The sequence below is a fragment of the Chinchilla lanigera genome, unplaced genomic scaffold (genome assembly GCF_000276665.1).
Source record: "Chinchilla lanigera isolate Chin_1 unplaced genomic scaffold, ChiLan1.0 scaffold00001, whole genome shotgun sequence".
In the NCBI taxonomy this organism is placed as follows: Eukaryota; Metazoa; Chordata; class Mammalia; order Rodentia; family Chinchillidae; genus Chinchilla; species Chinchilla lanigera.
Genome location: NW_004955402.1, coordinates 30380346 through 30393650, shown reverse-complemented (window position 1 = coordinate 30393650; position 13305 = coordinate 30380346). Strand labels below are relative to the sequence as shown.

Sequence of the window (13305 nt, the reverse complement as noted above, 5' to 3'; positions counted from 1 at the left end):
AGGATGAGGTCAAACACTTTTTCTTTGAGCTTTACAAATCAGGTCAGGACTCCCTGTTTTGTGCCATTGTACACAGAATGTACCTTTCCTAGCACTTATTATGTAAGGGAACACTGTGCCAATCTTGGTTTTACCTTTGCCTCCTTCACTTGATAGGAAACCCTTGAGGGTGGGACCTGTGTTCACTATGGTATCCCCGGAGAATGGCACAGTGTGGTCACATATACAAGCACTCCGGTTTCTTCACTCAAATGAAAGGTTGCATGAAAGACCACCCAGCCACCACTAAAATCAGGTGCCTATGGCTCTGAGTGATGTTTCCTGAAATCCTTCATGCTGCAGAAATGCTCTAGAATAAATGTTCCATAAATAATGGCAAATAGATCGAGTGACCTAGCCTTAACCCAGCTCTCAATCAGCAATAGCAAAGACAGCTCTCTGACACTGAAAATTCAACAAGGGTTTACAGCAAAGGGAAAAGCCCCTACTCAGTGGCTTTTTTATGCACTACATACCTAAAATGAACCACATTTTACCTCCTCCAGGCAGCAGTCCCTGAGTCCTTCCCCTACTATCTTCTCCAAAAGCATCTCTTGAGCTATACTGTTACATGATTCTATATATAATTCCCTACACTGTCCTGGCTGCTTGCTCTGCTTTCTTTCTCCACTGTGTTATCTCTATGTTATTGCTTAAGAATCAGGTCATAGGGTCATTCTACCTTGTTCATGGGGATGGCAGAAAACGCTTTTATTACAACTTCCCCTGATACACACTTGTATGTGTACACACACACACACACACACACACACACACACACACACACAGAGAGAGATGGTCTTACTCTCACTTCTGGGATATGTTGTCATCAAAGTAATGGCAAACTGTGTCTCAATATTTCATTTAATTATCTATCTCACCCACTTTATCAGGAGCTCTGTGAAGAAAGGGTTCATGTTTTAACTAGGTCTCCACACATTTCAGTGCAGAGTGAATACAGAAGAGTCACTGTCCAACAGCATGTGTTCAGACCATCTTCTCCTTGAAAAGAAGTGCCAGAGACTTGATATTCTGAGATTAGATTACTTAGCCTCTTTTTCCCATTTGGTAACTTGGTTCTTGGGAAACATTTTTAATCTGCTCAAGTCTGAATTGGAAATTGGGTAATAATCCTACCTCAAGGGCTGTTTTGAGAAGTAATTGAAGATTAAAGGAGATAATAATTATGAAAGGACATACTGAGATCAGCCTAGTAAGTGCTCAGATTTTATGTTAAATTTGTTTCAGTCCCATAGTCTCTGTCACCACCCATGCTTAGCCTTGGACTAAGTGCTGCCCTTTCTTTTCAGATCCCGATTTAACACCTTAGGGACAGACCTTAGGAACCATCCTCCCCATCTCCACACACAGTGGGATGCACAGAAGCCCAGGTCAGTTTGTACCTGCTTACTTGAGTGTTCGGCGGTTATCTGACAATTGCTATCTTCCTGTTCCCCATTCATCGCATGGAGGAAACAACACTTAGTTCAGACAAGAATTTCAGATTCAATACCCTGGTCTACCTTGCCCTTCAGAAGGGGGTGGCCTTGGAATGTTCTCTTTTCTCCTTCACTCTCCCTATCCCTATTATTAGGATGAAGGGGGCAACATGAGTGAGTTCTGTGACCCCTTCTGCTCAGCCTAGTACCCTCGGGTACTGAGCCTGGCCTCTGTATTAGTTGTCAAGCAACTAGAAGCTCTTCAAAGGCAGGGCTGATTCTCTGCACCTCTCTATCAGCTCCTACTTGTTCCTCACCTCTGGCCAGCTGGATTGACTGAGCTAAATGCAAAACTCAGCATATGGTATCAGACTTGAGCTTGAGGGTCTCCGTGACAGAGAAAGAAGCAGTCTCAAAATTCCGAGGCCAGAGGTAGGGCAGTGTTTATTAATCAACAGTGCCAGTTCTACCTGCAAAAACAGTGCCTCCTCTGGGAACCAACCACACAACACAACAGCAGGAGCCTTGGGTCTTGGCTTCTGGGAAAAGATCTCTATAGTACTGACAGGTTGCTTTACAGGTTTTCAGGTTGAGCCCTTCCACTTGTTGCCTGTGTTCCTCCACACACAGGAAAGAGCACTCTTGTAGTGAAAAAAGTGTAAATGTTGCCAATGGCCTGTGGTGAGTCCTATATAGTTACTATCAACTTAATTCATGCAACAGCTCTATGATGAAGATTCTGTCCTCAATGTACATATGTAGAAATGAAGGCCCACAGAGGCTACTAATTTGCTCAGCATCCCATACCACCTGTGTCTGATCCACAATCAACTCCAGATACAGCAATACACTGAACAACATTTCAGTCCACAAAAGACCACATTCAAGATTGTGCTTGCATGGGATTATAATGGAGCTGAATATTTTCCATCACCTGGTGATGCTCTAGATCTGGTAATGTCCAAGCATACTAGTATGCTGATGGTGTACACAAAGCCACTGCACCACCAGCTTCATAACACTATAGAACACAGAGTTACATCCATTACATAATACTTGATAATGATAATCACTGACCATGCTACTGGTTTGTGTGTCTACTATTCTACACTTTTTATTATTTTCAAGTCAACTCTTTCTACTTAAAAAAAAGTTGACTGTAAAACAGTAGGCAGTGTTACACTAGAAACATCCTCATCCATCTCCTGTTTGCTATATCTTCTGACTGCACTGAGGGATCATCTTAAGTGACTGACTGAGATAATTTAGGTTTATGTAAGCAAAATCTAGAGTGTTCACACAACTACCAAATCACCTAACATTTCAGTTCTAGTGTGCATTCCCATTGTTAAAATGTGCATGACTACACATATGTTTCCAAAGTCTCTTTTGTATCATAATATAGCTAAAACAGACAGTGAGGCCAACTTTTCATCAAAAGCTCATAGCTGCTTCTACATATGTGATTCTGAAACCAGAGCCATCTGACTTTCCACATCATGTAAGCTCTCTGAGCATCACTTTTCTCACCTGTCTTTCCTATTATCATCATAGAATCTCATAGGGAAAAAAGTTAAAAATACACACAGCACAATGTCAATATAGGTTAAACATGATGGACTTTTAAGAAGATATTGTGATCACAGTGTTTCTTGTCCAAGGTAGAGAGATCCTCAGGACAAAATAGATAACCCTACCTTTGAATATGTTTCACACTTTAGAGTTAAGTGCATTATCTGATTTAACCGTAAGGTGACTATCTGATTTATATCCCACTAATGGGCCCATTTTGTAGATTAAAAAACTGAAGCTCACAGATTTGTTGAAATCATAGAGATAGTCCTGTCTGACTCCAAATGTCATTTGACTTATGAAGGATCTAGTCTCCAAATCAAAAGAATCAGTGGTCACTTGGACTCGGATCCTCCAATAGTCATTTGTAAATTGGGGGTAAATATGACAAAATTACTTGAAGGCAATGAGTGGAGAAAGCACAAATGACTGAACGGAGCATAAATTCCTTAGTTTTTCTTTCTAAACCTTCTCAGGTTGACCTTATTGTTTGTTCGGTCTTAATTTAAGTTCTTCAACTTCTGAAACATCTGATTCAGCAATTGCTTTGTTCACTATCATTTGAATATAAAGTATAATCTGACACATATGTATGCTCCTGCTGTAAGAGATGCTAGGCATACCAGACAACTAAACAACTATTACCTCCACTTCCCTTCCTTTGTGATAGTTTTTCTCTAGCTATATCAAGTTGTTCTTTAAGCCTTGTATTGGTTTTGCAAGTTTATGTCTTTCTCCAATTACACATTAAACCTCTAGAGGTAAACCGTAGTATTATAGAGTTTTATGGGCCACAGAGTGGCCCATCCTCAGTCCAAATGCTAATATGTAATTTTTTGTTTATTGTAAGGATAACTCTTTTGAACTCCAGTGATAAGTCGGAGTTGCACAGGACCTAGTCGCAGGAGCAGATGTTTTGATGGTTGAGTTCTTCCTGTGTGGTGTGTGTGGACATTTTGGAGTGAATCTCTCTAGCTCCTCAGGCCATACTTCTTGCCCTTGGAAGACTGTGATCATAGCTCCTCAACTCAGCTCTGGGGAAATGGAGCCTTGGCTAATTTCTTACAGGACTCCATCCCATCTGTCTTCCTACCTGACACCCATGGAGCCCTATGTTATCTGTCTCCTTTCTCCCTCTATAATCCCAAGTACATCATTCTCCCTACACCGACCCAAGATTGTCCTGGTCCCATTCTGCAGGATGTAGCTCAAGCTCCACCCACTCCTTGAAGTTTCCTCTGTCTGAACCTCCCCTGGCTGTGTTCCCCTGGGTTCTTACTACAATCCAGCACTTAGGCTAATAGGTGGCTGCAGTTCCTGTACTATTTTTCATGAAATGTTAGGTCATCCTCCACCCAGATCAAGGGTAGACACTTTATCCTCTCCTCCATTTCTAGAGATCCCTGCCACACTCATTAGCATCTGGTTGCATTAGTCTTCTTGTCAGTGAGCAAAGGAATTTAGCTGAATCAGAGTGTTGAAAAGTTGGTAGTTTGAATGAATACCCTAAGCAGGTAGAATGCATCCACTTTAGAGAATTCTAAGTTTTTTCTTTTGCACTGTGGACAGAAGACCTCAAACCAGCGAGATATGTGATCTTCTTCAATATCAACCATTTGAACCTTCATTTTCAGGGCTACCCACTCCCCAGGTGCAGTACACACGCACCATGAGCATCTGTTTCCTTGAGCAATTCCAAATTCACACTTGAACTTCATCTCTGACCCTATGCCAAAGGTATTTTACCCATGGAAAAAACATTCTCTTATTCCACTTCCTCCATCAAACCTTGAACATATCCACTTTGAAGCCTTCCCTGATTAAACCCTAGCTCTGCAAACTGTACCAAAATTGCACTTGGGATCACATTCCTACTTTAGCTGAAGAGTGATGATTTGCCTTTATGCTAAGTATATCTCTCAAAATATACTGTCCATTCTCCAACGGCAAAAGCCATATCCCATAGCAGAGCACCAGGCACAAAGGTTCGCATAAGGTGCAATGCTGAGACTTTAATAAATATCTGTGAATCCAAAATACTGATGGTAATAGCGCTCTAGATTAGAGTAGCAAGCAGAAAGCAGGCCCATAGAGCGCTCACATCAAATGATCCTTCTTTAGCCACTGCTATTAATCAATATTTTTTGTTAAAAAAAACCAAAGATCTCATTGCTCAAATAACAATAGGTCATGGATATAACTACCAACAACTGCACAGGAATTGTTACCCAGATTTCATTATTCTGCTTGCTACAAGTGCCTGGCTGCGCCTTTGTATTCAGTGAACATTCTCAGGCTACTATGTTGGATCTATTAAACTCAGCCTCTTCAATCTCTGTATCTTTTCAAGTCCATACTCAAACTCCATGAAGTTCCTTTCCACTGAAAAGATGGAATCGCCGGCAAATAGAAGGAATAATAAACAAAATGTTTTTACACTTTGCTTGCTTCTTTTTTTTTTCCACTTTCATCCCAACTGCTTTGCAAGATCCTGGGGTAAAAGTATCGCAGCATCTTAGCAGTTTAAAGAAGCTTTCTTTTCCTAACTACCCACATGATGTGTCCCTAGGTGATTCAGAAACCCCGTGGACTTTCACAGTGAGTTAGGTCAAAGCTAATTTTTCTGATCTCATCCAAGTCCAACATCATCACAGAGGTTTCTGGCTTGGAACAAACTGTGTTCTGAGCTCAAAATGAACACAAAGCCACACTCGTCCATTATTGAACACACAATGCCAGTAGCTTCCAGTCGCAGGGCAGACTAGATGCTATGGGGATGGAGAGGACATCCCAGAACTATAGCTTTAGGATCTTTAGAATCCACATGAGGAAATGATGTGCAGGCCCTAAATCCATGTGGTGAATAAAGAACCAATAGCCGAGATTCCAGATGCTGCCTGCATGCAGGAAGCAGGAAGCACTAGCCAAGTCCTGACAGAGACTAATTTTGGACTTTCCAGAATCTGACTTGGTACCATCTCCCTTGTTTCAAGTCAGCTATTTCACTAAAGAGGACAAGTCTTTAAAAGAAGTAGTGAAAATTTAGCTCTTTTCTTCCTTCCATATTATGCAATGTAGCATCTCTTTCCATGGAGCTCACCATCCCCTCTTCTCTGTTCCTGCAAGCCTGGCCTGTTCTAACTGAGCAGCTTCTCCCAATTCAGTTTACCCCAGGGCACCACCTTCTCCTTCACTAACTCAACCACATCAAACACCTGAGCAAAGTGCAGTAACTCTCAGTGGGTGTGGTTTGAGCAATTGTTGGGACCCCATTCAAAGAGTCTGAGGAGCTCTGAACTTGAAGTCAGCTTTAAAATCACATCCAGCTATAGCATCCCAGCATTTCAGAAGGGGCTGTCCATATCAACCTGAAGTTTTTTACTTTACAATAGGTCCAGGGAAGAGTAGGAAAGAAAAGCAACTTATCTCACATCATATGCTATTCGGTGCCCAGCCCAGCCTGCAGCCTGCCTTTCAAGCCTTCCTCTGGCGTTTTCCCTGTTGGGCGCCTTTCTCTGCTCTGCCTTTTCCAGTATTTTCCATTGTGGCCAGGCGCAACCAGTCACTGAGAAGCAGAAAAGCATTTGGACCTGAGCAACAAAGATGACTGCATGGTTAAGTGCCAAAATGAGCACAGTGGACAGAAACGCAATTGGAATTTTCAGAGAAAGTCAGGAGCTGTGTGTGTTTGGTGATGAGACTCTAGCAGGCACTTAATAAATATTTGATGATTGAATGAATGAATCAGTGACTGAAGGCATGCACATGTGGTAAAATACCATTACCTCTTCTTTGAGGGAAAAACTGAGATTGGGTGATTTTCCCTGAATGATAGCCAAAAATATAAAAAGCTATTAACCTAAGTAGTTATTACTCTAAGAGGTCCTTACAGTGTTGCTTCATTTGCCAAGCAATAGTACACCTTAAGTAACACTTATTTTTAGTGTTCTGTCTTTACATAAATGCTGCGATTCATTCATGCAATGACACCCAGTCATGAACAGCAGCAGGATTTGGAAGGACAAGTTTGTGCCTTTGCTTCAAGGACTTAGAGAGGCAGGTGAAACAAACAGCAAAGCAGCAAAACTGGAGCTTTAGACCTGAAATACTCTAGGGATGGGGGACAAGGAGCTGAGACCTGGTGAGAAGTGAACAATGTCTCCTCTGAGGAGGCTGGGTGGTGCCAGTTGTCCTAAGAGGTAGATGCTCTGGCTAAAAGGGACCAGTCAGGCCACCTTCCAGACAGAGGGTGGCAACTCTAACAGAGCTCAGATGTGGAGGTGGGCAGGTGACAGAGTGCCTAGGGTCAATGAGGAAACCAGTCTAACAGGAGTAGAACTTTGGGCATTGTGTCAAATGGGATTCACTCCAGAACACTGCAAGATGCCCAGTGGAGGTTGCTCTACAGGGCCAGCCAGCTATCTTGGGAAAGATGAGAAGAGGGACACAGAAGAGTTGGGAGTCAATAGACTCTGAACTTTCCCGATTGCAGAGAACTTCCTGGATTTGCTAGGGAAGAGACAATCTTGCTAACAGTTCCTTTGATGAAGAAATAGATATTATGTCTTGAATGTTCCTACTCAATCTCTATGATACTCTGATAGAGATCATCCTGGTTCCCTCTCTTCCTTTGCCCTCACTTCTCTGTATGGGTGTTTTTTTTTTTTTCCTTTTCTTCTATAGATTTTCTACTCAATGGGCATCTCCTGAGCACCAGCACTTCCTTGAGTCCAACTGGATATCACATAAGACTTTGAGTCTCAGACACTGCATAGTAGGCATTTAAAAATGCAACACATATTCATATATATATAATTCATCTGAATCATCAGTATTTGCACAGACACTGTTAAGTCAGTTAAATTATTAGAACACCCAGGGCCCACTGGGCATTTCCAATCATTCCAAGGGGTTATTAATCTCTGGATTATGGCACTACAGTAGTAATCTCAGGCACCGGTTTCCAGGATGTAGCCTGGAAATCTTCCCAGAGTTCAGTCACAGAAATTAGCTGGTCTTATTTAATTCTTACAACCTGTATGAAATAGGAAATGTAGACACCTTTGTCCCTATTTCACTGATTAGGTTGCAGAGTTTCAAAATGGTTAAAGAGCTGGCTGGAGGAGGGATCACTTAACTTGTACATAGTAGGACAAGATCCAACACAGATCTTGTCACATCAAGTGTGTGGCTATTCACACTTTACCACAGCATTCTGAGCCCACCAACTGGTGTCATTTCAGGCAACCCAGTTGTATCCATTGCCTCATCTTCGGAATGGGGATAAGATGTATGTTTGGCTTCCCTCCTCAAGAGAACCCAGGGGGTGGATGTGATATGAAGATATTTTTGAAAAGAACAAATTGCATACATATAAAGGGAGTATTTTGGGTGGGAAAAGAAAAGTTGGATCAGGGAAACATTTTTCCAATCTGACAAAGTTCTCAGCATTCATCCCCTGCTCTCTGCCTAGCTGAGAGTCAGCTCAGCTGTCTTTGCCTGTAACTATTTTACATGGGTCTGTGTATCAAAATCCATCATCAGATCCCCAGGAAAGGATGGTTGCTTCCTCCTGAGGAATCCTGTGGGCTTCAGGGCTACCCATGTTCTGCACTTGATCCTAGCATCATTTGCCCTGAACAGTATATGAAGTCAACTGCTGGTATCTAAGCCAAGGACCAATTAAAAAATGTTTTCTCAACCACAAAAGTTATCTTCTAATGGAGTAAAACATCTCTAACAGGAAAGCTTTTCTTGCCTGAATTTATGAATCTTCTAGATGAGAACTGTAAGAGCTATTAACTTAGACCAAGGCATCTAATACGGCATCTTAAACTTTAGCTCCAACTTGGTGTGTTTAAAGGGGCATCAAAATCTGGTAGTTAAGTGTAAGTGGATATGAAAATTCAGAGTCAAGCAACAGTGTAGGTAAGCATCACTCCCGGTAATCAGGAAGTAGGTTCTGTGGGTTCCCTGGTATTTTCTTTTTTCTTTTGTGCACTTATCAGTTGTCTGGCTGGCCAAAGTCTTTGCAACTTCATGAATAGTTTTTGAAATACCAGGATTGCTTTAGAAACAGCTGTAAACAAAGCACAGAACTATAGCAATAAGCATGATGGTAGCCCTTCTACTCAATTCTGGCCCAAAATATATGGAAGCTTTCACAGTACTACAGTTTAGATGTTGAATGGCCGCCCCCAAATTCATGTATTAAAGGCTTGATCCCAACCGTGGCACCAGAGGGAGATGGTGAAGATTTTAAGAGGTGGGGCCTAAGTGGAAGATCTTCATAGGTCACCAGGGGCATTCTTAGAAAGGGATTTGGGGACCCCAGCTCCTTCCTCTGTCTCTCTTTAGCTTCCCGGCCATAAGGTCAGCAGTTTTGCTCCATGTGCTCCCACTACAATGTACAGCCTTACCACAGGTCCAAAGCACTGAGGCACAGCTATCAGGGGTGTAACTTCTAAAACTGTAAGCCAAAGTAAGCCCTTTCCCTTTGTCACTCGATTATCTTAGGCATTTTCAAGCTGCCAACCCTCCAGGACAAGATCAGCCTTTTGTATTCTCCAATTCCACCCTCTGCTAGGACACCCTCATAATGCTGAGCCCCTAAACGAACTAAATCACATCATCTCATCTTTAAGGCCCTGCAACTCCTTACAATGCTAATGCGTTAATAATAATTTACTCCACTCTTCTGGCAGTAGCAAAACTGAAGCAATTTGAAATGCCATCAGCAAAAATCATTTATTTCCCATCACAGAGCATCAGAGAAAACAGGGTTTCATTGGCTGGGTCTGCCTTCAATAGCTTTCTGGTTTCAATTAAAACCTCAAGTCTCCAAGGGAAAAACTGGCATTCTGGGAGGCCAGGGCCCAGCCAAGTTTTAGTGTCTCCACAGAACCCAGAAAGCATGTTCCAGCCATCTATTTCTCATCTTCTTCCTTTTGCATAGTATATGGAAGCTTCAGAGCAGACAGTGAAGCACAACTAAAAATAATGACCATATTGGAGCAACTCTTCTCTCCTGGATGTACATTTTCGTGCCAGAGAAGTATCGATTCAGCCCCTAATGGAATTCAAAGTTAAGATAACAGCAGAAAAGGAATAGGGAGCCCAGGGGAAAGTATCTACCTATTTATTTCCTCTTCAGCAAAAGCCAGCCTCCTGCCTCTCCCTGCTGACCATTTCCAACTAAATTCTACAAGGATTCCAAGGGGGGCTTCCTCCCTTTTCCAGCTTAATCTTCGATCAGCTGGTTTACAAAGTAGCTTGCTTAAGCAGTGCAAGTTCAAAACCAGAAGCCCTCAGGACAGGGGCTGTTCCCGTGCCCTCAGGAATATGTCCAGGTTTTCCCTACAAGAAGTCCAGAACTGGGCCTCCCAGCAGAGCTTTCCTATGTAACACTCTGATGTTAACATGCAAAAGATCAGATTACAAGCCTTCGCTGGCCTGGCCCATTCATGAACATATAAGGCAGTTGATATTTTCTCCCAGGCTAAAAGCGGCCCCTTCCTAACAGACACCGCTGCCTCTCAGACAATCCTTCCTCCTCATGTTCACTACAAGCCATCCCCTCCTCCACCTCCAGGGTGTTTATTCCAGTGACACATCTCTTTTCCCTGCTATGAGAGACAGGTCCCTCTCCCTCTTCTGGCTGCCGACTGCCTCTCCTCACCACCTCCCCCAGCTCAACTCAGGTTACCATAGAGGCTACAGTTCCTACAGCCCCACTCTAACACCAATTCAACTTCTGGAGACCTGGGTGTGTTTTTCTTAATGTGGGAGGAGGATCCAGTGTGCAGGAGGAGTACTTGGTTCCCCTATCTTCTGGGGCCACATTCCCTGCAGTCTGCAAATGCTTTATATTCTACTTACTTTCTTCTTCCTCTTCTGACTTGTTTCAAACCCTCTGTCTTAATAGCCTGCTCTGGTAATAGGCAAGGAAATGAAATGCAGGCGAAAACATAACACCTTCAACTTCCACTGAAACCTGGGAATCCTGTGTCAGAGCAACAGAGATCCTGCTCCCTCCTTCCTGAAAGGAGTTTAAGGACTGTGGAAGAAAAAAAAAAAAAATCCAGAGAAAGGGGAGGGAGCCAGCAGGGACTGTAAACTGGCTACATCTTAAAAAGTGCTACAAACTTTCTCCTCCCTCAGAGCACCAGGGCCAGTTGGCCCCGCCCTCCCATCCCAGAAGACAAGCCTAACTGGGGTGCGCAGAGCAAAGTCTTGCTGCCCTGGTCTGGTCTCACCAGGGCTGTAGATGTGACCTGCACAGAGCAACGTTCTTCCTCAGTCATTTTACCCCACCCTCTTTTTTCCCCCCTAAGGCACAGACACACAAGTACACTTTGCAAATGCAGCAGAATTCGGATGAGACAGGTTTACCTGTGTGAGCTACAGGAGAGTGATGGCATGGTGCCCAAACTCCCAGTTTTGATGACAACGACTTTAGAAAAGTTTTCAGTGCAAATTACAGGCAAAGGAGAAAAACGGGACGAAGAATGAAGGAACGAAAAGAAAAAGAAGGGGAAAGAATGGAAGAGAAAAAACAAGTAATCTCGCTATCTCCCCAGAGACCATGGAGTCTAACCAAACTTTACTGGGAAAGATGTGGATAGCGATGAGGCAGGGGACTGAGACCGAAAAGTCCCTGCTGTAGAATCCGCAATAAACTCCCTTTAGGAGAACAGTTTCTGCTGCGTTGAAGAGACACACAAATGGCCCTTTTAGTATTAAACGTCATCCATGAGATTATCAGGACAGTTTATTTGAAACGGAAACAAATCGGAAATCCTTCCCTCAACAGTCCTTTTAGACAGATATACGCGCTGAGAATCCTGCACAGATGCACAGAAAGAATAAAAACAGCACCTGGGCAATAAGAATCCCCCTGCAAGCACACACACCCGGTACCTCTAGCCTCATCTCCTAATTTCAACTGCACAACTTTCCGATCACCAAAGAAAATATTTCCAGTTGGATCCAATTTCAGAATTGTAAGAAGCTTGGGGGGGGGGTGACGGCAGCGTGGAGGGGAGGGGGCTGGAAGAAGACATTTCAGCAGTAACTTATTTTTTTAGAACCAGCATGCTCTACCGATCAGAAATTGCAATTACCCAACAATGCTTCCATCACAAACAGGCACCCCAAACAGCATCACCGTCATCACCATCTTGCTAAAGATCTGCCCAGTCTAGTTTACCTGACTTTGTCTCTGTGGAACTTCTCAGACAGTATTTTGGTCAGAGATAATGGTTGGGAAGACAAAAACAATAAATCGATACAGAAGGGCTTCCTTTCCGGAGTGATTTCCCCCTGGAAACCACCGAACGGGGAAGCCTGCCTTTAATTCCCAAGCCCACTGCTCCTCTTGAAACGCACACAATGCGTGCTTTCAAAGGGGCATTCGTCTGCTTTTAAGGGGATTCCTGTCTCCTCAGAATCCTCAGACCGGAGAACACCAGAAAGACACTCAAAACCATTAAGATTTTTAAGAGAAAGACTAACATACAGCCAGAACACAAGCACACACCAACCTTCGCCGGCTGGACCACTTCTTGCCTGTTCTTCTCTCTATTAAAGACACGTTAGATTCTGATACACCCCCCCATTCCAACTAGGTTACAATGTAGCTCTCTAGCTCCACTTAACCTGCAAGTTACAAAGAGAGAGAGAAAGAGGGAGAAAAAAAATATCCTGCCGCCTTCCCACCCCTTTCCCTCCCCCTCCCCCTCCCGAGTCCACTCCACCAACGCCAAACCCGCCAGCCCCGGCAGCGGCTGCAGGACCGAGGGAGGGTGCAAGAGGCGGGGGCGGGGAGGGGGATCAGATTAGGCGAAACTCAATAAGCTCCCAGCCCTCCAGCCCGACGCTTCCACCATCGCCGCCACCAACCGGCCACTCCGATTGCGCCAGCATCGCTGCCCACCCGCGGGCCGGCCGGACTCGCGCCCATCCCGGCAGCCTCGCGGGGACCGGCATCCCGCCCCCTCGGCCGGGTCTCCCTCTTCCCGCCCGGTGCAAAGTCAAAGCCCCAGCGAGGCGACGTGAACTTTTGCACGCCGGGCACACACACCGCCCCGGCCCGGGCCCGCGGCGCAAGGCTGGGCGGGCGCCTGGGTTCCCGGGCCAAGGTCGCCGCGCGTGCTCACCCTTGTCCCGGCGGCTCCGCTCCGCTCAGATCCCGGCTCCGCTCGCTCGCCCGAGCCCCCAAAGGTGCTGCTGCGGCAACTCCATGGCGATGAGCATC

The 13305-nt window shown here is 44.4% G+C and overlaps 1 protein-coding gene across 1 annotated transcript in view; it reads right to left on the bottom strand.

The window, feature by feature from the left end:
• Setbp1 (SET binding protein 1) overlaps positions 1-13305 on the bottom strand; it is a 358524-nt gene extending 345219 nt beyond the window's left edge. The window contains exon 1 of the mRNA XM_005373166.1: positions 13208-13305. The gene's annotated coding sequence lies outside the window, so the exon portion shown is untranslated. The remainder of the gene's footprint in view (positions 1-13207) is intronic.